The sequence below is a fragment of the Hypanus sabinus genome, chromosome 7 (assembly GCF_030144855.1).
Source record: "Hypanus sabinus isolate sHypSab1 chromosome 7, sHypSab1.hap1, whole genome shotgun sequence".
NCBI lineage: Eukaryota > Metazoa > Chordata > Chondrichthyes > Myliobatiformes > Dasyatidae > Hypanus > Hypanus sabinus.
Window position 1 is genome coordinate 57,960,754 of NC_082712.1, and position 21,984 is coordinate 57,982,737.

Sequence of the window (21,984 nt, forward strand, 5' to 3'; positions counted from 1 at the left end):
GAGTTTGAAGAGATTTGGTACATTAACAAATACACTCAAAAACTTCTATAGATGTACTGTGGAGAGCATTCTATCAGGCTGCTTCTCTGTCTGGTATGGGGTGGGTGGGGGTGGGCTACTGCACAGGACCAAAAGAAGCTATAGAGGGTTGTAAATTTGGTCAGCTCCATCTTGAGTACCAGGCTACAAAGTACCCAGGACATCTTCAAGGAGCGGTGTCTCAGAAAGGCAGTGTCCATTATTAAGGACCTCCAGCACCCAGGGCATGCCTTTTTCTCACTGTTACCATCAGGTAGGAGGTACAGAAGCCTGAAGGCACACACTCAGTGATTCAAGAGCAGCTTCTTCCCTTCTGCCATGCAATTCCTAAATGGACATTGAAACCTTGGGCACTACCTCACATTTACACCTCGTAATTGGGTGTCTGACCAGCAGAGAAAGAAGAATCCATTGGAGTCTGGTGGTACCAAACTAAAGGTGTTTATTAGTAAACTACACAATACAATATCAAAAATGCAAATATACATATAAAACAAGTTAACAGTAATAAACCTAAAAGTGTAATAATAATAATAATAATAATAATCAATAATAAACAAGCTCTATCGATGTCTAGGGGTAAATGAATTGTCATAGGAAAGTATAGAGTTCAGTTCATAAATGCTGAAGTAGTTATGGTTGTTGTATTGAAAGCGTTGGAGAGAGAGAGAGAGAACTAGTGAGAAGTAACAGCTACAGCAGCGCCAGGCAAACCTTTCATGGCTTTCTTAATCTGTTGTGTTGTTGTGGTCATTCAGTTATGACCCCTCTGGTCTTCAGCTAGACCATTCTTCTGTGGTGGACTCGTCACTCTGGCATGAGTGGACACACACACAAGTCCCCACCGGCCCTGCTGTAACACTGCGAGCTTTACTGACGGATCTCCTGATTCGGTCTCCGAAGCCCCCACCTTTCTGTGACTTCCCTACACTCAGTCAGTGTCCACTGGTGTGTCTTATGAGCCAAGTTCAAAATTCCGTTCCTTGACAACAGTAAATCTGCTTTGTCTCCCTTACTTTCCTTAGTTCCACTATCCTTTCCTATCCTATGTTATTTCTGTTTTTTGCATGATTTTTAATCTATTTAATATATGTATACTGTATTTAATTTTTTATCATTATTATTATTATTATTATATTTTGTTTTTCTCCTTCTATATTATGTATTGCATTCAACTGCTGCTGCTAAATTAACAAATTTCATGGCACATGCCGGTGGTAATAAACCCGATTCTGATTCTGATTCTTATACTTAGTGATCTTAAATTCTCTCAGTCTCTGGAGGTGATACAGCAGACCAAATAAGAGGCTTTCTCTTGTACCTTCATTGTTTATTACTCAAAAGAAGCTGCCAACATTTCCCACTTGTTTATTTCCTAAATGTTTATATTATTGATACCATTTACTTTCACAATCAATAATGTGGCGTCTATATCTGGCAGAAATGATCATCAAAGAAGGCATAAAAATATTGATTTCTTTTTTTCTGCTTCCTATCTCAGTGTAGTCTTTAATTGTAATCAATGGCAATAGGAAATTACAGCCTCATCAGTCCCTAATCAATTTAAGGCTCAAAGATTGCCATTTGTTACAATTAAAGACTACACTGAGATAGGAACAGAAAAAAGAAATGAATTTTTTTTAATCTAAAGTATCTACCTCTCCATCTCCCTCACTGGACCGATGAGCACTGAGCTGAACTGAATATGGACTCCTTCAATTTTGTGTTTTATTTTCTGTGTTTTCATTCATTCTTTCTTGTTGCACTTAGCAACATTTTTTTTTGCACTTGGGAAGTTGATGCTCTTGTGGCCGTTTGTGCAATTTGTTTTTTTTTGCTTGGGATGGGGTTGATGTCCTTGTGGCCATTTGCTCAATTTGTTGTTTTTTTGCATGGGGGGGGTTGATGTTTTCCCTTTGAATGGTTCCATGGTTTCCTTTTGTGGCTGTCTGTGAAAAAGATGAATCTCAGGGTTGTATACTGCATATATACTTTGATAATAAATGTACTTGAATCCTCTGAATCTGCAGAGCTTTGTGTCTCTGCTCATGATATGTGTAGTGTTTTGTTGTGGTCATGGTGTAATGAGTTCCATTATTCTGTGGTGTTTGTTGGCATTGTGCCACCCACTATGATTTGCCCTCATTATATTATTAACATTCACTTTGATCAAACATTCAACAGCTAATGGGTCTTTTTTACAGGCTTGTCAACTGTGTTTTAACTACTTCCTTATTGTAATGTTGTAGAATTCTTTAGCAATTACATTTCAACGTTGTGTTTTCTTTAGGATTGTACATTGCTCAGTGAGATAACAATGTCCTGACTTGAGGAGACGGATACATAATAGTGATCAGGGAATGAATGTAGGGCTGAGATAAAAATATTAGTTGTACTCTTGATTTTTGGTGGTGCAGACTTGAGGGTTTTTATTTCTTATATTATTATCTAAACATATCCAGTATCATTTTGTCTGATTGGGAGACTCGGGCACTTTACAGGAAGTACAAGTGAGATCAGATGGCAGATCAAGATGACAAACTTGGAACCTCTGCACAGAGCCAATGATCTAGAAAGAAAAAAAAAATGCCTGAGCCATGAGAGGAGATATGGGGATAGATGATCACAAGGTTTATCAAATAGTTAGTTTTGAGGTATATCTGGAAGGAGGGAAAGGCAGAGAGACACAAGGAGGGAATTCCAGAACCTAGGAATTAATATTAAAGCCATTTAAAACTAAAACCATAGAGACTAGCTTCCATCTAAATTTCTTTATTTTTTTTCTCTTTCCTTCTTTGTGGTGTATGAAATGGTGCATTTGTATTGATGACACAAGGTATGAAAATGAATTTATATTGTGAAGTACAATTGAAATTAAATACAATGATTTTGTCAGCTAGCTTTATGAAGAAGTTCACAGCAGATGCCTTTGTATTTTCATTCTTAACTTGATGGTGGATAGAAAATCTGTAGCCTGTTCTGTTCTTAAGACAAAGAAGCATCAATTAATTCAGAAAATGTTGACTCATTCAGAAATTTACCCAAGCAATTCCTGATACACAAAAGCACAGAAAGACATTTCAAGTGAGATGAAAATAGAGATAGTTGTTTGTAACACTAATCCATCAGATTGACTGTTTGTGATGAATTAGCTTTGCTTGTTCTTTATTTAGTGTTCCAAAAACTGGAATTTGCCCCAAAGTTTGCTAGATATCAATCTGCAAGTACTTATCCTTTCCACCAAGTTACAATTTGTCTCTATTTTATTTTCTTCCCACCTTCAAAAGAAGTTCTAAATTACATTTTTTGTGTAAGTGAAAATGGAATACTAAATCTTTTCTGAAAATGGTTAGCACATCTGTTACCACTTCTAGTCTAATCTAAAGCAATATTACACCCACCCAAGGTTGTGAGATCATCATTGTAATCGAGAACAATCTCACAAGGAACTGAAAATAGAATTAACAAATAGAATATAGAATAGGGCATATCTATAGTGCCGGATAATATGTGGGAAGAAGCCATAATTGTAACAAATGAGTAAATATGACATGAAACTTCAAGATTTATGTTTATTTATCACATATATATCAAAACTTTTATATATATATATAATATATTTATATAGGCATCCGTTAATCTCATGAGACCATGGATTTGCTCCTAGGAAGATTTCCAGGGGGCAGGCCGGGGCAGGGTTGTATGGGAGACCGACCTAAGCTGCAGGCCTTCCCCTCTCCACACCACTGATGTTGTCCAAGGGAAGGGCACTAGGACCCAAGCAGCTTGGCACCGGTGTCTTCGCAGAGCAATGTGTTGTTAAGTGCCTTGCTCAAAGACACAACACACTGCCTCAGCTGAGGCTCGAACCAGTGACCTTCAGATCACTAGACCGATGCCTTATCCACTAGGCCATGCACCAACACCAAAACTTTTTATTTGCATTAACAACCAATGCACCCAAGCATATGCTGGGCCAGCCTGCAAGTGTCACCACACATTCTGATGGCGACATCGCATATCCACAATGCTTGGCAAAACAACTGAGTGACAAAACAACCACAGCAGTGCAAACCACATTTCCCTCCTACCCACACACTGCTCTAACCCCCAGACAGGCCGTCTTCTTCGGCCTCCAGCCTCCAGTGGACTTAGATCCAGAGGCAGACTTGTAGACATTGGGCCTTCAACTACTCCAGTGGACTCACAGAGATTCACAGACCTGGGGCTCTGGCCAACGGACCTCGACTTCTGGACTTCCAATTTGACCCTCGGGCCTGGATCCTTGCCATCGGCCCCAGGACCCACTAATCTCTGAATAGTAGGCCACAAACTCTGGGCTCACCGACGACAGCATCCCAAACACTAGGTCTTGAACTCTAGTCTCATCAATTCGTTATCCCAGAGTGGTTGTCCTTCAGTGAGATGATATCACCTCAAGCTCTACATTGTTCATACACCCAGGTCTCAGTCATTGAGCCTGTCCGATAATAAAGTTGTTACATCAAGTAGGCACTTGTCATTGCCAATTGCATATGTAATAATGCAAACATAATAGGTTAACAACCTGGATAATTAAAGGGACCACTGTCTTGGTTCTCATTTACTGGGTCAAGTATGTGATTAGCAATTATTATTCCACTATTAATATGGTATTTAAATCTGTGATGATTATTAACATGCAGACACCCGAATTTCAAGGTATGCATTGGGAGTTATTGCCATTTCTACAAAGCTAACAGAGAAGTGACATAAGTATTCCAACAACAGATTGATTCACATCCTGATCACAAGCAGCTAGATGAATTACAATTAAATAATGCAAAGGATCATTAGATACATTTTGTCATCTCAGAAGGACAACTGGAGTTAGTGATCATTCTCTGTTTAGAGACATAACAACAAATTGGTGTAGATTAGAAGAGCAGCATACATTAACATCATGCTTGTAACTGACAACAATTTTGGGATGTCCACACTTTGGTAGTTGGAATGGGAATCAAAATATGATTGTGAGTAATTCATTGTACATCCACAATTTACCCTATGCTAGTCAAGGAACTTTAAAATGCATTGAAATATCAAGAACAGGCTTTAATGAGTATTAATCTGTGATTGATTAAGGCTTGGCAAAATAATCTTGAAAACTAATTGTTTGTTTTGTAACAGCAAATTATTTTGAACTAAAAAGACTTTTAAACAAAAATCTTTCATAGGTTATTTACTATTTTTGATTTCCTACTTTAATCATAGTCATATATATTTATATGTCTAATTTTAAAAGTGACATTATAGTTGTACCTTTCACTTCCTGGTTTGCTGTCTTTGAGAACAATGTTACATGCCCAGTCGATTCATCCTGGCCCCAACGTACTGATGCAATTCCAAGGAAGGCACGAGAATGGTTATATTTCATTAGGAGTTTGAGGAGATTTGGTATGTCACCAAAGACACTCACAAATTTCTACAGATGTACTGTGGAGAGCATTCGAACTGGCTGCATTATCATCTGCTATGTGAGGGGGCATCATACGCAGGATTGAAATAAGCTGCAGAGAGTTGTAAACTCAGTCACCTCTATAATGGGCACTAAACTCCGCAGTATCCAGGACATTTTCAAGGAGAGAAATCTCGAAATGTGGCATCCATCACTAAGGACCCCCATCACCCAGGCCATGCCCTGTTCCCATTGCTACTATCAGGGAGGAAGTACTGGAGCCTGAAGGCACACACTCAGTGATTCAGGACAGCTTCTTCCACTCACCATCCTATTTCTGAAAGGACAGTGAGCCCATGAATGCAACCGCAAGATACTTAATTTTTTTTTGCACTACTTGTTCAATTTAACTAGTATACACATACTTACTATAATTCATATTTTTTTACTATGTTATTATGTATTGCATTGTACTGCTAACGCTGATTTTGATATCACATCTGCTGGATACAGGGATCCCTTTGAACAACAGTTGGCTTTCTAAAAGAAGAAAATCTCACCACCAAGATTGCAAGATTTTTATTGGTGGGTCTGTAATCTTTAAGTTCTGTTTCATAATGAAATTCTGTCATTATTACTCAGAGGACATTTTATCATTTTATACAAGAAAGTCAGTTCTTTACTTTCAGATTTGCCTGCAACTTAACAATCTATTGATATAAATCATTGCGTACGTCAGTCATTCCTCTTTACAGTGTGCTAACAATTAGTGTTACAATTGCTCGGAATTGCCTGGCTTTAGGCTCTTTCAAATTGCTGTTACTCAGAACCATTTGTTACTTACACTTGCAATGATTGCATTATCCATTCCCTCTGACTTCAGTCTAGAGAAGATGTTGCCAGCAAACAATGCAACCAAAGGCGACATCCTTCAGGCAGTTCACAGAACTACCTCTTTCACTTTTTTTACTTTCTCTTCTATCAAATGTGATTCTGCTACTCTTGGAGCCTGTGATCTACATTTTGAAGGCATGCTTTCGGGTCAGTTGAGCAATCTGATGCTCTGCTGTCTCTGAAAGAGCTCGATGAGGCTTTGAGTGAGGTGTGCAGCTTGGAGGTGGGGCGCGAGCCCACAGTCAACTCCACTTCTTGCTGATCTCGCCGATTAAAGCATCGAGGAAGATCGAACTCAGCGCTGTTTGTCTGCAAGTGATCGGTCTCTCTCTCGCTCTCTGCTCCCAGAGGAAGGTGTCTGCGCTTGATCAGTCCCTCTCTCTCCCTTTCGCTCATTGCAGAGTCTCTGGTCACGTGCGAGGATGAATTGACGTGGTTTGTGGATTGGGCTCTGTAATTCATGTTACGGTGATATCTGCTTGCTCCTTTTTTGTTGCAATTTTGTGTGATTTTGATGTTGGTGGACTGGCTCTGTGGCCTGTAGTCAACAAATGACATGGTGCTGGATTGAGCTGAAATGGACACTCCCAGGCTGTTTTGATGACTTTATGGTTTGATGTTTTATATTCTGTGTTTTTCCTTGTATTTTTCATCCCTTTTGCACAATTTATTCTTTTTTTGCGTGTGTGTTGAGGGTTTGATGTTTTTCTTTGAACAGGTACCATGGTTTTCTTTGTTTCATGGCTGTCTGTAGGAAGACAAATCTCAGGGTTGGATACTGCGTAATTACATTGATAATAAATGCACTTTGAATCTCTGAACTTGAAAAATCTGTTCCTAAAGTATATATTTCATGGGCCGGGGTAAGTTCAGCATCAAATACAGAACATGAAGCAATCATCACACTCATGGATTTACTTCAGATTTTTAGATTGGGACTGGCAGAAATCAGTAATCCAAGCCAACGGATCGTGCAGTGAATGGCACAAGACAAATGAGAGCCTCTTTAATCATTCAAGCAGAAGAGTCCCAACAGAGTTTGTTTAGAATATTCAATTCATTGTCAAGTTACATACAGAAATTGAATTAGATATATTGGATATAGAAAGCACCAAAAAGATGCCAAAAATGTAGCTCAACTTTTTTTCAAATACTCCAGCAAGAACTAAAAGTTGAAAGCACTATACTTTACATCTGTAACAGTTAACTACCAGAGAAGCAGTTAGGTTTTAATTAATACTTATTAAAGAGCAAAAACAAATTCCTTATACTGGTTCAATGACTGCAACCCTTACTGGAATATTTCATGAACATCTTATGAAGGAGATGTAAGCACACAGACTCTCTCTATCCAGTGCAATCTCCCGGTGAAGTTAAACTCTGTTGACACTGGGCCACTGAAATATCGATAGGCTTATTGTTATTCTTTCTCCTGAATTTGGCTCTGTTCTTTTTTTGAGGGCTAATTCCTTTTCCAAAACGTAGTGAAAGGGTAAGTATCTTTCATCCGGCGTTAAAATTTGCCAGGTTGTCCCGCCCGCCACTTTGTCAAAGGGATCCAGCCTGTGGTCTTGGAGATGGAGCACGACACGTCATCTTATTCAGTGAATGAGAAACTTCAATTTCACAATTATGTGGTGTTTATATTAATATTGAATTTGATAAGGGTTTATTTTATCCCCGGTGCAGTGTTTCAAACTGAGCCGTGAGTGATTCCTTTCCTTCCACAGATGCTGCTCGACCTGCTCGATCAGTTCCTCCAGCAGATTAGCTGTTGCTGCAGTTTCCAGCATCGGTAGTCTCTTGGAGTCTCCAAAAGTTTACTTTATTTCCTTTTTACCCTCGGGAAAGGGGAGCCACTGTGTTATTATTATGTGATACTTTGCCATTCGAATAACGCAGCCTCTCCTTATTTATAAAATATTTGCCTTTTGCGTCTCTTTTAGAAGACCCCATGGAGTATTGAGGTACACCCAGGAAGTTTGTTCACTGTTGTAAACGAGGTGAGAGCGGGGGCGTGACTGATGATGTCCCATTCATTAACAGGTGCTGGCCGGTGCAGTGGATCTGGAGTTCGCTGGTGAAGGGCGCTTGCCATTGGCCGTGCTGACGAGCTGTTATCACCCGGCGGCAGCGAAGTTTGTGTTTGTTACGGGAGAGGAAAGTTACAGTGAAAAGACCGGACTGTCTGCACCGCGTAGCAATCGGCTGAAAGGAGGAGGAGGAGAAGTAATAAAGCATCCGAGTAGTGCCAATGTTAACGGAGCCTTTGCACTGAGAACAAAAATCTTGTGACCAAATTCATCTTTTTTTTAAGCCTCTGGGTTTGGAAACCAGAATACCGAAGGTCTTAATGCACCCAATCTAGCTGAACGGTCCTGAGAAACCAACAGCAAGCTGCCCATGTTGAGGTATGTTTACAAGTCTCAGTAAAAGCTACCTGGAACTACTCGTTAGTATGTATTTACTTTTGCGAGTTTTATTTCGTTTAAAAGTGAAATTACCTCTCTCTTTGCACAATGGTCGTATTTCTCCTCCCACAAGTACTTCAGGATTTGCATGTTTTATTTTAATCTCGGAAAAGTCAAAAGATTCCCTTTTCTCTTGGGTTAACATTTGGAAGATATTTTAAACCGAGTTTTGTTTTAATGTAAAATTCTAAACCGATGGAATTGCGGCAGCGCCAATTTGGAAGTAAGTTTTACCAAAACAATAACGGGTCAGGTTGATTTTGTACAAACAAATCATAAAAAAGACAACAATACTTTATTTTGGAGTGGAAAGAAAGTATATTCGTCTTTGTAATTGCGCTCTCTGCACCCGCAAGGGCTGTTGTATCCCGACATCGTAAACTTAATTTATAATTTGCCAAATCTTAACATCAAAGGAGTGATGTGCTATAGAAACCAACTGCAGGAGATGGTGAGGCAAGTTAGAACGGCTTTGATTATGTCTACAAAGTTATTGCCACAGTTTTGGAACATCTTATCGGAAGACTGGCCGTGAGCGCGGCGCGCGCGTTGGAAGGGTACTTGCACGGTGCCCGCTCCTCGCGCACGCGCACTCCGCGGGCGTGTGGCAACCTCACATACCGAATGTGGTAAACTGCGGGAACCGGTGTGAACAACAACTGCTTTCGTAGCTCATGCAAAATGCGTCCTTTCACAAAACCAAATGCAGTAGCGCGGTCCTGCAAGTTAGCGGAGATGGAGGCACACTGAGAGGCTTAGCGTCTGATTCACTCGGGTACAACTGAAAAGAAAATCCTCGATTCAAGCTCATACATCACTTGTCTCCTCCGCTCCCCCAACCCCCCTCACCCTGGTGGGTCACGAAGGCCATGTGATGTTATTGCCCTGTTTGGCACATTTCTCTGAACTGTTCATAAATCTCCACCGTTGGCGAAGTTGCACTTAAGGATAGAAAAGGGAAGGATGGAATTCAATGTTAGGGTTGGAGTGGGAGTGCGGGGAGAAGGTTATGGGGCAGAGGGATGGAGGGAGAGTGGAGTACTTTACTGGTTACAACTTGGGGCAAAGCCTGGAGTTTATTATAGTATAGTGCAAGTTTATGCTTGTTAGAGACCAAAGTCTCCATGTTATTGATTTTGGTCCTGACCGCTTTATTAAACGTCAGTTCTTCAAAAGCATGATGATATTTTATTAATTTGGTGGGTGCATTACAGGAAAGAAACATATTTTACAACTTAACCCTATATGTATAGGTGCTAGGGGTTCCAGTTTGGGGACAATTGAGGAAAACAACGTGGATTACTAAGGCAATGGTGTTGCAATGGTATCTTTGGGTTTAGATTTTTGAACGTTGATGTCCAAATTTAAACCCCACATTTATTTAATTGTTTTTTGACCATTTTCGTTCTGTGAAATCCAAATATCCTTACCTCTCCCTGCCTTTAAAAAATCTCCTTAAACCTATGTCTCCAACCATGTTTTAAATCACTTTCTTAAATTTGAAGTTTGGAATCACATTTGGTCTGATAATATTCAAAAACGGCTGGATGACCTGAAACATTGAAACTTTTACTCCCTGTAGATGCTGTTATTCAACACTCGAGTTCCTCCCGCAGACTGTTGCTTCAGATTTTCACTTCTGCAGTCTGATATATCTCCCGAGGTGTCTGGGTTATTTTCTTTATGCTGAAAGGCTATACATATGTAGATGCAAGCTGTACTTCGTAAAAATCCAATGTTGATATGAACTGTTGAAAGTAAGGAGCCAGAAATGATTGATCTGTGAACAAGAAAACTTACACGAAGACAAATGGGTGGCAGTTGAAAAAACTTATAACAGGAATGAAAAGGATAAGTTGGAGTTAATCTAAGTAAAAAGAATAAAAACATACCATTAATTGATTTTAAATCTGCCTCAGCCTCTTTCCAATCTGAACTGGATAGGTTTTTCTACAAGACTGAGGTAGGCCATTTAGAACAGAAATGTGGAAAAACTTTTTCACCCAGAGAGTAGTGGATATGTGGAATGCTCTGCCCTGGAAGGCAGTGGAGGCCAAGTCTCTGGATGCATTCAAGAGAGAGTTAGATAGAGCTCTTATAGATAGCGGGGTCAAGGGATATGGGGAGACGGCAGGAACGTGGTACTGATTGTGTATGATCAGCAATGATCACAGTGAATGGTGGTGCTGACTGGAAGGGCCAAATGGCCTACTCCTGCACCTATTGTCTATTGTCTTTCTAGAGTTGGGAATCAGATCTGTTCAGTTTGATTGTGAGTGAATTCTTGCTCTAACCCATTTCTAGCTGCATCCTTTTTTGAAAGTTCTGTGGGGAGGGGAGGAGACTTGGTAAAGGTGAGCTTCATCGGAACTCAAAATAGTGCTGTGGGACAAGGAGAGTCGAGAATGAGCATTCAGACTGAAAAACAAACATTTAGTTACATCTAACAATCCCATTTGAAGATTGCATCCGGAGCAACTGAGGAAAGTGAACAGGTTGCTGAGATCACGCGTCCTTTGGCTCACCCAGTCTGTGGCAAGCCATTTAAACTGCCTGTCCAATCAACCTGCTCCTGGTCCATACCCCATCCATGTATCAGAATTAGAATCAAGATTAATATCACTGGCATATGTCATGAAATTTGTTGTTTCCATCCAAACTTCTCTTAAATGTTGAAGTTGAAATTGCATCCACCACATGCAGTGGCAGCTCGTTCCACTCTCACCATCCTCCGAAGGAAGACATTCGCCTCAACCACTTCACCTTTCACCCTTAACCCATGACTTCTAGTTTTAGTCACCCCCAACCTAAAAGCCTGCTTGCACCTACCCTATTTATACCCCTTCTGATTTTGTATACCTCTATCAAATCTTCCCTCAATTTTTTATGTTGTAACGAGTAAAGTTTTTAACCAATTCAATATTTCCTTATAACTCAGCATGTTTTTCAGTACTCTAGTCCTGACAACATTGTCTCTGTACTCTTTAAACTTTATTTACATCTTTCTTGCAGGTAGGTGAAGAAAACTGCACATAATTTTGCAGACCATATTTCCAGCTGGTCCAGATCCCATTTCAGGCTTTGGTAGGCTTCCTCACTGTCCACTACACCCTCAATATTGTCATCTGCAAATTTGTTGATCCAGTTAACCGCATTATCATCCAGATTGTTGATATAGATGACAAACAACAACTGCCCCTGCACTAATTCCTCTGGCACTCCACTAGTTTTCGGCCTCCAGTGAGAGGCAACTATCAACTACCATCCTCTGGCTTTTTCCATAAAGCCAATGTCTAATCCACTTTGCTACCTCAGCTTGAATGCCAAGCAGCAGAAGCTTCTTGACCAAGCTCCCATGCAGGACCTTGTCAAATGCCTTGCTGAAGTTCATGTAGACAATATCTGCTGCCTTGCCTTTCTGGTAACCTCCTCAAAAAGCTCTAAGATTGGTTAGACATGACCTACCATGCAAAAAGTCATGCTGACTATCCCTATAACAGTCCCTGTCTAAATAAAAAAAGTTATATATCTGGTCCCTTAGGATACCTTCCAAAAACTCTCCCACGACTGATGTCAGGCTCACCAGCCTATAATTTCCTGGTTTATTTGTAGAGCCTTTCTTAAATAGCAGAATAACATTAGCTATCCTCCAAACCTCCACTACCTCACCTGTTGCTAAGGATGGTTTAAGTATCTCTGCTGGGGCCCCTGCAGTTTCTGTACTAACCTCCCACAGGGTCCAAAGGAACACATTGTCTGGTGCTGGGGATTTCTCCCCCTAATTTATTTCAAGACAGCAAACATCTCCTCCTCTGTTATCTGTATGGGGTCCATGATCTTGCTGCTGCTTTGCCTCACTTCTATAGACTCTATGACTATCTCCTTAGTAAATACAGATGCAAAAAAAATCCATTTAAGATCTCCCCATATTTTTTGGTTCCACACAAAGATTACCATTCTGATCTTCCTGAGGACCAATTTTGTCCCTCGCAACCCTTTTGTGCTTAACATTATCCATAAAAGCCCTTAGGATTCTTCTTCACCATGTATGCTAGAGCAACCCCATGTCTTTTAGTCCTCCCAATTTTTTTCCTAAGTGTTCTCTTGCATATCTTGTACTCATCAAGTATTTTATTTGTTCCTATCTGCCTATACCTGCTAGGCACCTCTTTTTTATTCTCAACCAGGATCTCAATATCTCTCAAAAACCAAGGTTTCCTAAATCTGTTGTCTTTACCTTTCACTCTGATAAGTACATACAAGCTTTCTACTCTCAAAATTTCACCTTTGAAGGCCCCCCACCTTTGCCAGAATATAGCCTATCCCAATGAATACTTGCCAGATCCTTTCTGATACCATCAAAATGAGCTTTTCTTCAATTTAGAATCTAAGCCCCCAGACCAGAAAATATCTTTTTCCATATTTACTTTGAAATTAATGGCATTATGATCACTAGATGCAAAGTCTTTCCCTGCACAAAGTTCTGTCACTTGTCCTATCCCATTCCCTAGTTGGAGATCAAGTATTGCATGCTCTCTCATTGGGACTTCGATGTACTAATTAAGGAAACTTTCCTGAACACATTTGACAAGCTCTATCTCATCTAGTCCTTTTACAGTATGGGAGTCCCAGTCAATATGTGGAAAGTTAAAATTGCCTTTAATAACAACTTTATGTTTTTATTTCCAGCGGTCTGCAATATCTCTACAAATTTATTCCTCCCAATACCGCGGACTGGTTGAGTGGTCTACAATATAGCCCTATTAACGCTGATTCATGCCATAAGCTCATCTAGTTTTCCTACAATGCTTATTGCATTGAAATATATGAAGCTCACCTAAGTCCCACCATGCTCAACCTTTTCATTCCTGACTTTGAAGTCTTAACAACATCTCCACAACCACTCCAGCATCTGTTCTGACACTCTGGTTCCCATCACCCTACAACTCTAGTTTAACACCCCCTTTCCCACCCTGTCCCCCCCACCACCATGCTGTTCTAGCAAACCTTCCTGCGAGGGTATTAGTCCCCCTCTAGTTTAGTTGCAAACTGTCTCTTTTGTACCGTTACCGCCTTCCCTGGAAGAGAGCCCAATGATCTCAAATGCCCTCCCTTCTCCACCAACTCCTTAGCCACATATATATAATTTTCCTAGTTCTGGCCTCACTAGCACATGGCATGGGTAGCAATCCTGAGATCACAACCCTGGAGGTCCTGTTCTATAACTTAGCACCTAACTCCTTCAGCTCACTTTGCAGAACCTCTTCCTATCTATGTTATTGGTATCCATATGGACCATGACCTCAGGCTGCCCACCCTCCCATTTATGAATGCTGAGAACTCGATCAAGGATCCTGGCACCTCGAAAGCAACATACCATCTGGGAATCTCGTTCTTGTCCACAGAATCTCCTTTCTGTTTGGTCCCTCAACCATCAATGTCAGGTGTGGCTCTGTAGGCTGGCACTCCTTGCAAGTCGGAAATTTGAGTTCTGCTCTTGCTCAAGATTTCAGCTCTTGAATTTGGGCTGACACTTCTAATGGAGTACTGGGAAGAAGCTGTCATCCCGGAAGCAACTTTTTTTTTATTTTCAATGAAATGTTAAACAGAGTTAGTAACTTCATTTTAAGGCAGACCTAAGATATTTAGATAGTTCTATTTTGTAGAATGGGGTACTTTCCTGTAGTTGACAAGCTGTTTTTGTATCCAATAATTATCTAATGTTTGATATTAGCAAGACCAAATATTCTTGCTATTGAGGGAGTGCAGCGTAGGTTCACAAGGTTAATTCCCGGAATGGCGGGACTGTCATATGTTGAAAGACTGGAGCGACTGGGCTTGTATACACTGGAATTTAGAAGAATGAGAGGGGATCTGATTGAAACATATAAGATTATTAAGGAATTGGACACACTGGAGGCAGGAAGCATGTTCCCGCTGATGGGTGAGTCCAGAACTAGAGGCCACAGTTTAAGAATAAGGGTTAGGCCATTTAGAACAGAGATGCGGAAAAACTTTTTCACCCAGAGAGTGGTGGATATGTGGAATGCTCTGCCCAGAAGGCAGTGGAGGCCAAGTCTCTGGAAGCATTCAAGAGAGAGTTAGATAGAGCTCTTATAGATAGTGGGGTCAAGGGATATGGGGAGAGGGCAGGAATGGGGTATTGATTGTGTATGATCAGCCATGATCACAGTGAATGGCGGTGCTGGCTAGAAGGGCCGAATGGCCTACTCCTGCACCTACTGTCTATTATCTGGTCTTTATCACAATTCTTGTTATATGAGGTTGCTAAGCACTAATTTGGCTCACTGGTCTTGTGAAGACCTTGCTGGGGATCTTTATAACATCTGAGGGACAGTTTACTCATTAGTGACTCACTTTCTGTGAAAGACTATTCTGCCAACTGTTTAGCACTGAACTGTCGGGCTAGACTTTGGACTCATTTTAATGAATGAATACCCAGAATTCTGACATCAAGGCCAAAGGCAAAAGCCAGGTGGGTCCTCCTCTACCTTGGCAACTAAGTTAATGGGGAAAACTGATTGAGATCATCTGCTTTTCCATTATATTGCGAAGATTCAATATTAAATGGCTGCTGGTAACTAGTGGTGTTCCACAGGGGTTAGTGTTGGGACTGCTTCTTCTCACCATGTGTTAATGATTTGGATGATGGAATTGATGGCTTTTTGGCCAAGTGTGTGGATGATTTAAAGACAAGTGGAGGAGCAGGGTGTCTGCAGAAGGACTTGGACAGATTGGGAGAATGGGGAAAGAAGTGGCAGATGGAATATAGTGTAGGAAAATGTATGATCATGCACTTTGGTAGAAGGAATAAAGGCATATTCTATTCTATACATGAGGAGAAAATTCAAAAATCAAAGGGACTTGGAAGTCCTTGTGCAGGATTCCCTAAAGGTTAACTTGCATGTTGAGTCAGTGGTAAGGAAGGCAAATGTAATGTTAGGATTCCTCTCAAGAGGCCTAGAATATACGTAAGAGCAAGTATGTAATGCTAAGGCTTTGTAAGTTGTTGGTCAGACCACACTTGGTGTATTGTGAGCGGTTTTGGGTTCTTTTTCTAAGAAAGGATTTGCTGGCATTGGAGAAGGTTCAGAGGAGGCTGACATGAATGATTCTAGGAATGAAAGGATGAATGTATGAGGAATATTTGATGGCTCTGGGCTTGTACTCGCTGGTTTGGAAGAATGAAGGGAAATCTCACTGAAATTGATTGCATATTAAAAGGTTTAGATCGAGTGGATGTGAAGCGGATGTTTCCTGTAATGGGTGAGTCTTGGACCAACCTCAGAATAGAGCGATATCCATTTAGAACAGAGATTAGAAGGAGATTCTTTAACCAGATGGTGTGAATCTGTGGAATTCATTGCCATAGGCTGCTGCAGAGTCCAAGCCATTGAGTATATTTATAATGGAGGATGATAGGTGGCTGATTAGTCAGGGCATCAAAGATTATGGGGTTAAAGGGGTTAATTAATCAACTGTGATGGAATGGCAGAGCAGACTCTGGGCTGACTGGCCTAATTCCGTACCTATGTCGTATGGATTAAATTCATGCAAAGCCTGTGTAGTCAGCTCCTCTTCACATAGGAGGAGTGTAGTAGTCCTCTCATTAGTCAGGTCACGCAATGCAGCCAGCAACTGCTCTTTATTTGGGCAAAATGTGGCAGTAACATTGTGCTTTTAATTATTGAATGAGTTGGTTTTTCAGATGCATATTTCTAATTTAACAAACCATATAGAAAGCTCCATTGTTTGAATTTAGTCTTTTTACACCAATTTCAGAAAAGAAATGGTATTAGACACAAAAGCTAAACACAATTTTTTTTTCTCTGATCTTACATTATATGACAAAAGTAGGTAACACTCAATCAATGATAAATAAACTTCTTCCAGGTTTGGCCTGTTGTACAAGCAAATAATCAAAATATTTTTTCATTGCATTGTTAAAAACTGGACAAATAATAAATCCTGTTTCAGTGCCACTAAAATTTACAAAGTACCATGATCTAGGATGGCTGCTTGTTTTAATGTGTATAGGCCAATTTGTGTAAAATACCCTGATCAGTTTAAAGTGGTTAGGTTGGTATGGTGATTTTGCATTCTAAAAAAAATGCTCTATTCAGTATAGCGCAAGAAACTTTGGCAATGAAAGGATTCTGTGCTAAGCTCTTGAATGCTATGAGGCGAAAACAGTATTGGTCGCGGTGATCCGAGCAAAGCAAGCCCAGTAGAACTGGTCGATGTGAAAGCTTGCTTTGCATAATGAGCCCAAAGTGACAGCAATCATAGTGCTACACTGTTCATGTGACAGTGGTACAAAGGAGCCATTATTAATGGCTGATGAGCATTGCATGGCAGTTGGAGTCCTACTCAACTTGGCACCCTGAAGGGAGTCTGAAAAAATTGTGACTACGCAGAGGCGTTTCGTATACCTTGAAGCTTGAAGCACATTTATCTGAGTTGTAAATGCGAAAATACTAATCATAAAATAAGTAAGCAAAGTACTAATCATTATCGAGTCTAATTGACAGTAGCCCTTAAGATGAGGCTATTATGACAATGATGAAATCTATATATAATATTGCTCCATTTAATCAGGGCAAATGAATAAGAATTTTCCAAATCTCACTGTTGCATAATCATCACATACACACCAGTAACATTGTTAACCAAAAATTGAGTTGTTTAAGGGAGTTGTGGCTGTCATCAGATACAGTTGGTTGCTCAGTATATTGATTTTGCTATTTTGATCTCTGAGACTCATGAGTTAAGACTTTAAGCTCTGTTTACTTAAACGTGATTATATTTTTACATACCAAACTCCCCCCTCCCTCACTCAACCCACAGAAACCAGTTGTTCACTCCCTCATACAATCATATAGCTTTCTATGGTATAAGAGTTAGGATTTAAGTTTTTTAAAAAACGGCAGTTTTGATTATTTATATAAAAAATCCTTTTGCATGTCTACTCACAAATAAAGGTAGTTTTATCTAAAGTTTCTGCTAAATTTGTGCACAAATTTACCCACATCCTCTTGAGTTTTCCTATCCGATTAGCCTGCTGATTATTTCTGCTTGTAGTTCTGATCTGGTTTGCAAGTTAACATTCAAACAGATCTACTGGATTTAGAAATGGAATCGAAAGTCTTTGGAATTTTGTTCCTGTAGATGTTGCAAAGTTAGTTGTACAATAACTGGAGTGAGGAATTGTCAAAGCATCACGCAACTGCTTTTGCAGAGCAGCTTTATTTTGTTGTTGAATAACTTGTTCATTACGGGAAAAACCTTTCTGCAAAAATGGTCACTTTTGTGCTTTTGTGTTCCTCCACTGAATGAACCAGGTGAATAAAAGCTTGCTGCAGCTGACAGCTGGATCGGACAGGCTGTGGTTATGTCATAGAAGGCAGTAAACATGCTGCATGCCAACCGTCTTTTTAAAGCATCTTTGAATTTCCCCTGCATTGGAGTTAAGCCAAACAAAAAAATCCTGAAAAGACTTTTTTTAACCTCTCAGAAGTTCTCAAAGCAGCACACAGTGGGCTCAAAATAGGAAGTGAGCAGTGAGACATGGTTATTAGTCCTTCAAAAATTGAATTTAATTATTCATTCCTTTTGTAATGGCACATCAGGCATAACAGTCCCTTTTAATTGAAATTATTTGTAAGGAGAGCAGGTGTTATAGTATGAGTAAGAATAACAATGGTTCAGAACAATTATTGTGGTCATTTACATTAAATATTGCAACAGAAATCTTGACAAGTATATTTGTTCCATTCAATTATCTGTTGCATGAGAGCTCCAGCCTTCTGTAAGGTCTCTGCTTAACTTGATGCTGTGCTGTAATCTACAGGGGATGCATTATTTCTGTACCTGCAATATCAGGATTTGGAAAGCAAAAGCTACTTTGCCTTGTTTTAAAGTTGGGTTTACAGTGTAGGAAAAGGGGGAGACAACAGCCAACAGTATGGATAATGAACAGACGCAGTATAATGGTAGTTTTGAGATCAACAATGGCTGTGACTGTAGGGAATTACTCCCCAGAATTTGAGAGTGAACAGACACTGGACATAGTATTTGAAATAATGAAACCAATCATAGATCTCTGAATAGAATGTAGCAAATGTTGTACAATTTTCAGAATGGATCAGGAATGCAAAATCCAGCTTTTGGCCCTGGTATTGAAAATTGTGCTCACACTGATGGCATAAAGAGTTTCCTTTTATAGCAGGTCTTCTGGAAAGTAACTGGGATGAAACAGAGGGCGACCATTACATATACTGTGTTCATTCTACTCCGTAACTTGTCTGTAAGCACATGGTCACTGAAGACAAAATTACTGCGGCTGATACAGGAACCAATCTAGTTTGATGCTTTTGTTAGAAGTTAGTCAGTGGCTCATGAGCAACATGATGGGCACTGTTCATTTTCAACAGTGGCATCCTTTATGTTAAAGGGTGATATAGATGGAGAGCCGGTCATGTTATAGACATCAAGGAGACTCATTCACCCTCAGGGGATTTAAAGATGGCTACAAAGTGCTCACTGTATCTTGTTTAGTCTGGAGTCAGATAATGGTATAAGCAGCTAGGATGCATGGTAATAGAAAATGTGCCTAGTGGCTAAAGGGGTGGTTTGCCCAGCTACACGCACTTCACCGTCTTGGATTATGAAACAGTTTTCAGTTCTGTTTTTTACCTTAATCCCAGCCAGGGGCAGATTTCATTAGCTGCATTATAGACAGGAGACCCTCTTGTTTCTTTGTGGAACAGTTGTTCAGAATTTGTTTTGCAGCTGTGTTGTCGCTTGAGACCTGGTGCACATCAATCAGTGTAATCTGACCTTAAACCCCATAAGCAGCAAATGTCCCTGAACAACTACTCGTCGATCTGAATTCGGCCAGTCGCAGAGAAATACAAGTCTTTATCCAGTCAAAAATACTGTTTGAAGAGTATTTGCGTTAGGTGGCTACCAAATGAACATTGACACAAATCAATGAGTGTGATCAATATGTCTAAAGAATCCTGAAGGCTTGCTTAGCAAATGGCACAGATTTAAGGGGACAAACAAAATACCAGTGGGATGACAAGCTTTTCATCGAATTGGTGTGGTCTGGAATGTACCCTTGAAGAAGGCAATGGAAGCAAATTTAATAGTAACTTTCAAAGGGGAATTGGGTCAGTATTTGGAGGGGAAAATGACAAAGATCTGGGAAATAGGCAGGGCGTCTCGATCTATTTGAAAGTCTTTACTAAGAGGCAGTTGGTCTGAAGATCCACCTCATGCGATGATTACACATCTACTTTCAAGTTAAATGATAAACTGGACATTGCATTATCTGGAATGTAAATCCATTTCTGATGCTGTTTTGCCATTTGACATTTGTTGATTGTTTTCAGAGTACTTCCACTCCGGCAGCTTGACTGCAGAATGTAATGTAAGTTGACATTCCAGTGTGGTGCTAAAGAACTGCTACACTATTGAAGGCACCCCTTTAACCATTTAACCCTCTCCACTTGGTTAATTCCATGAGTCTTATTCAGAAGAGAATAGGGCATGTCTTTCTAATGAAATTCATCCCCCCCCCCATATCTTTGACAGCACCACTGACACAGAGTCTCTGATCATACAGTAAGCAGTGACATATATGCACTTTGATAATAAATTTACTTTTGAAATTTGATCATAATTTTTATTTTTGTGGGAGCTTGCTGTGCATCAAGTTGACAACCTTTTTCCCGTATTACAACAGTAGCCAGACAATAAAAATACTCAACTTTCTGTGAAATGTTCTGAGACAATCAGAGTTTGTGAAGAACTCCATGGAAAGTGTATTCTTTTGAAAATAGTTCATGTCAAAAAGCAAATTAGGTTTAGAATAAATAACAAAATAAGATATTTGGGATATTGTAACAAATGGGGGGAAAATATGGTTTGAGTCTGGTACTGAAAGTAAGCCGTCAATGCAGCCGTGAATTTATTTTTGTTATTAAGTTACAACAGACTTGGAGTATTTTGTGTGTACAGTTATGTATAATAGGACTATTGAATCCAGATATCAAGATCTCAGTTTTGTCAACCCCAGATCACCCCTGCAATGTGTGAAGACAGGTGCCGGACACACTGTAGGTGGGTCAATGTCTATGCTCAGTACAAAGTGATCATTGTTAAGTCTTGCAGCCTGCACAGTCAATCATCTTAAAAGCGATGACTTACCCTTTTCATTCATCTGCTGCTCTCAGCTGCTGCACAATAATCTTTATCTGCCTGATTCTGTTCAAATGTAAGTTGATAATTTCCATTTGCAACATGCACATGGAAGCTGGGCATGAAGAGTATCAGCACACAATTTAATAAATAAAAGCTTGGGACCCTCATTTCAGGGTGTAAGACTACATGTCAAAAGATGCAATGAAGCCTCCAGGAGTTGCCATCAAGTTCCATGGGGAAAACACAGACTGGGCCCGGCAGTGATACCGAGCTGCTCCAATGACCCAGGTTCGATTATGTCTGCTTCCTCCCACATCCCGAATACAAATGGGAATTACGTTAATCTGTCACTGTAAATTGGTGTCTTAGTGTGTGTCAGAACCTGAGTAGTTGATGGAGGATGTAGGGAGAACAAATGTGTTGGGGCAGGATTAGTAGAAATGAGTGTTTGTAGATTGGATGTTACTCAGTGGGCCTCGTGCCCTATTTCAATGTCTTGAATGTAAGGTTTACTCCACCAAAGGACACTGGATTCATTCTAATAGCACACTTACATTTGGAACTGAGCAGCGTAAGCACTACCTTTATTATATTCTATCTAATATTTTCAAAAATGTACACATTAACTCTTTTTTTAAAATAAACCACTGAATGCATTGTGCACATTCTGTACTTGCTGCCAGTTTTGATTCACAAACCTCTACCAGATAGTCCACACAAGTAGATACTGTAATGTCTTATTTGGAATTAATACTGTAAACTGTATATTTAAATTTGCAAACATTTTTCAGCTTACAAAATTGGTTTCTTCCATGGACGTTTCTTGGATTCAATGGCATTAGTGGACCTTCCATTTGGAGCTTTGAAGAACATCAGAATACAACATTGGGACTGTCTAATGGGTAACTTGTGTAC

The 21,984-nt window shown here is 40.0% G+C and overlaps 1 protein-coding gene across 1 annotated transcript in view; it reads left to right on the forward strand.

Moving 5' to 3' along the window:
* Nucleotides 1–8,709: 8,709 nt before the first annotated feature.
* megf10 (multiple EGF-like-domains 10) overlaps nt 8,710–21,984 on the forward strand; it is a 176,877-nt gene continuing 163,602 nt past the window's right edge. The window contains exon 1 of the mRNA XM_059973847.1: nt 8,710–8,781. The gene's annotated coding sequence lies outside the window, so the exon portion shown is untranslated. The remainder of the gene's footprint in view (nt 8,782–21,984) is intronic.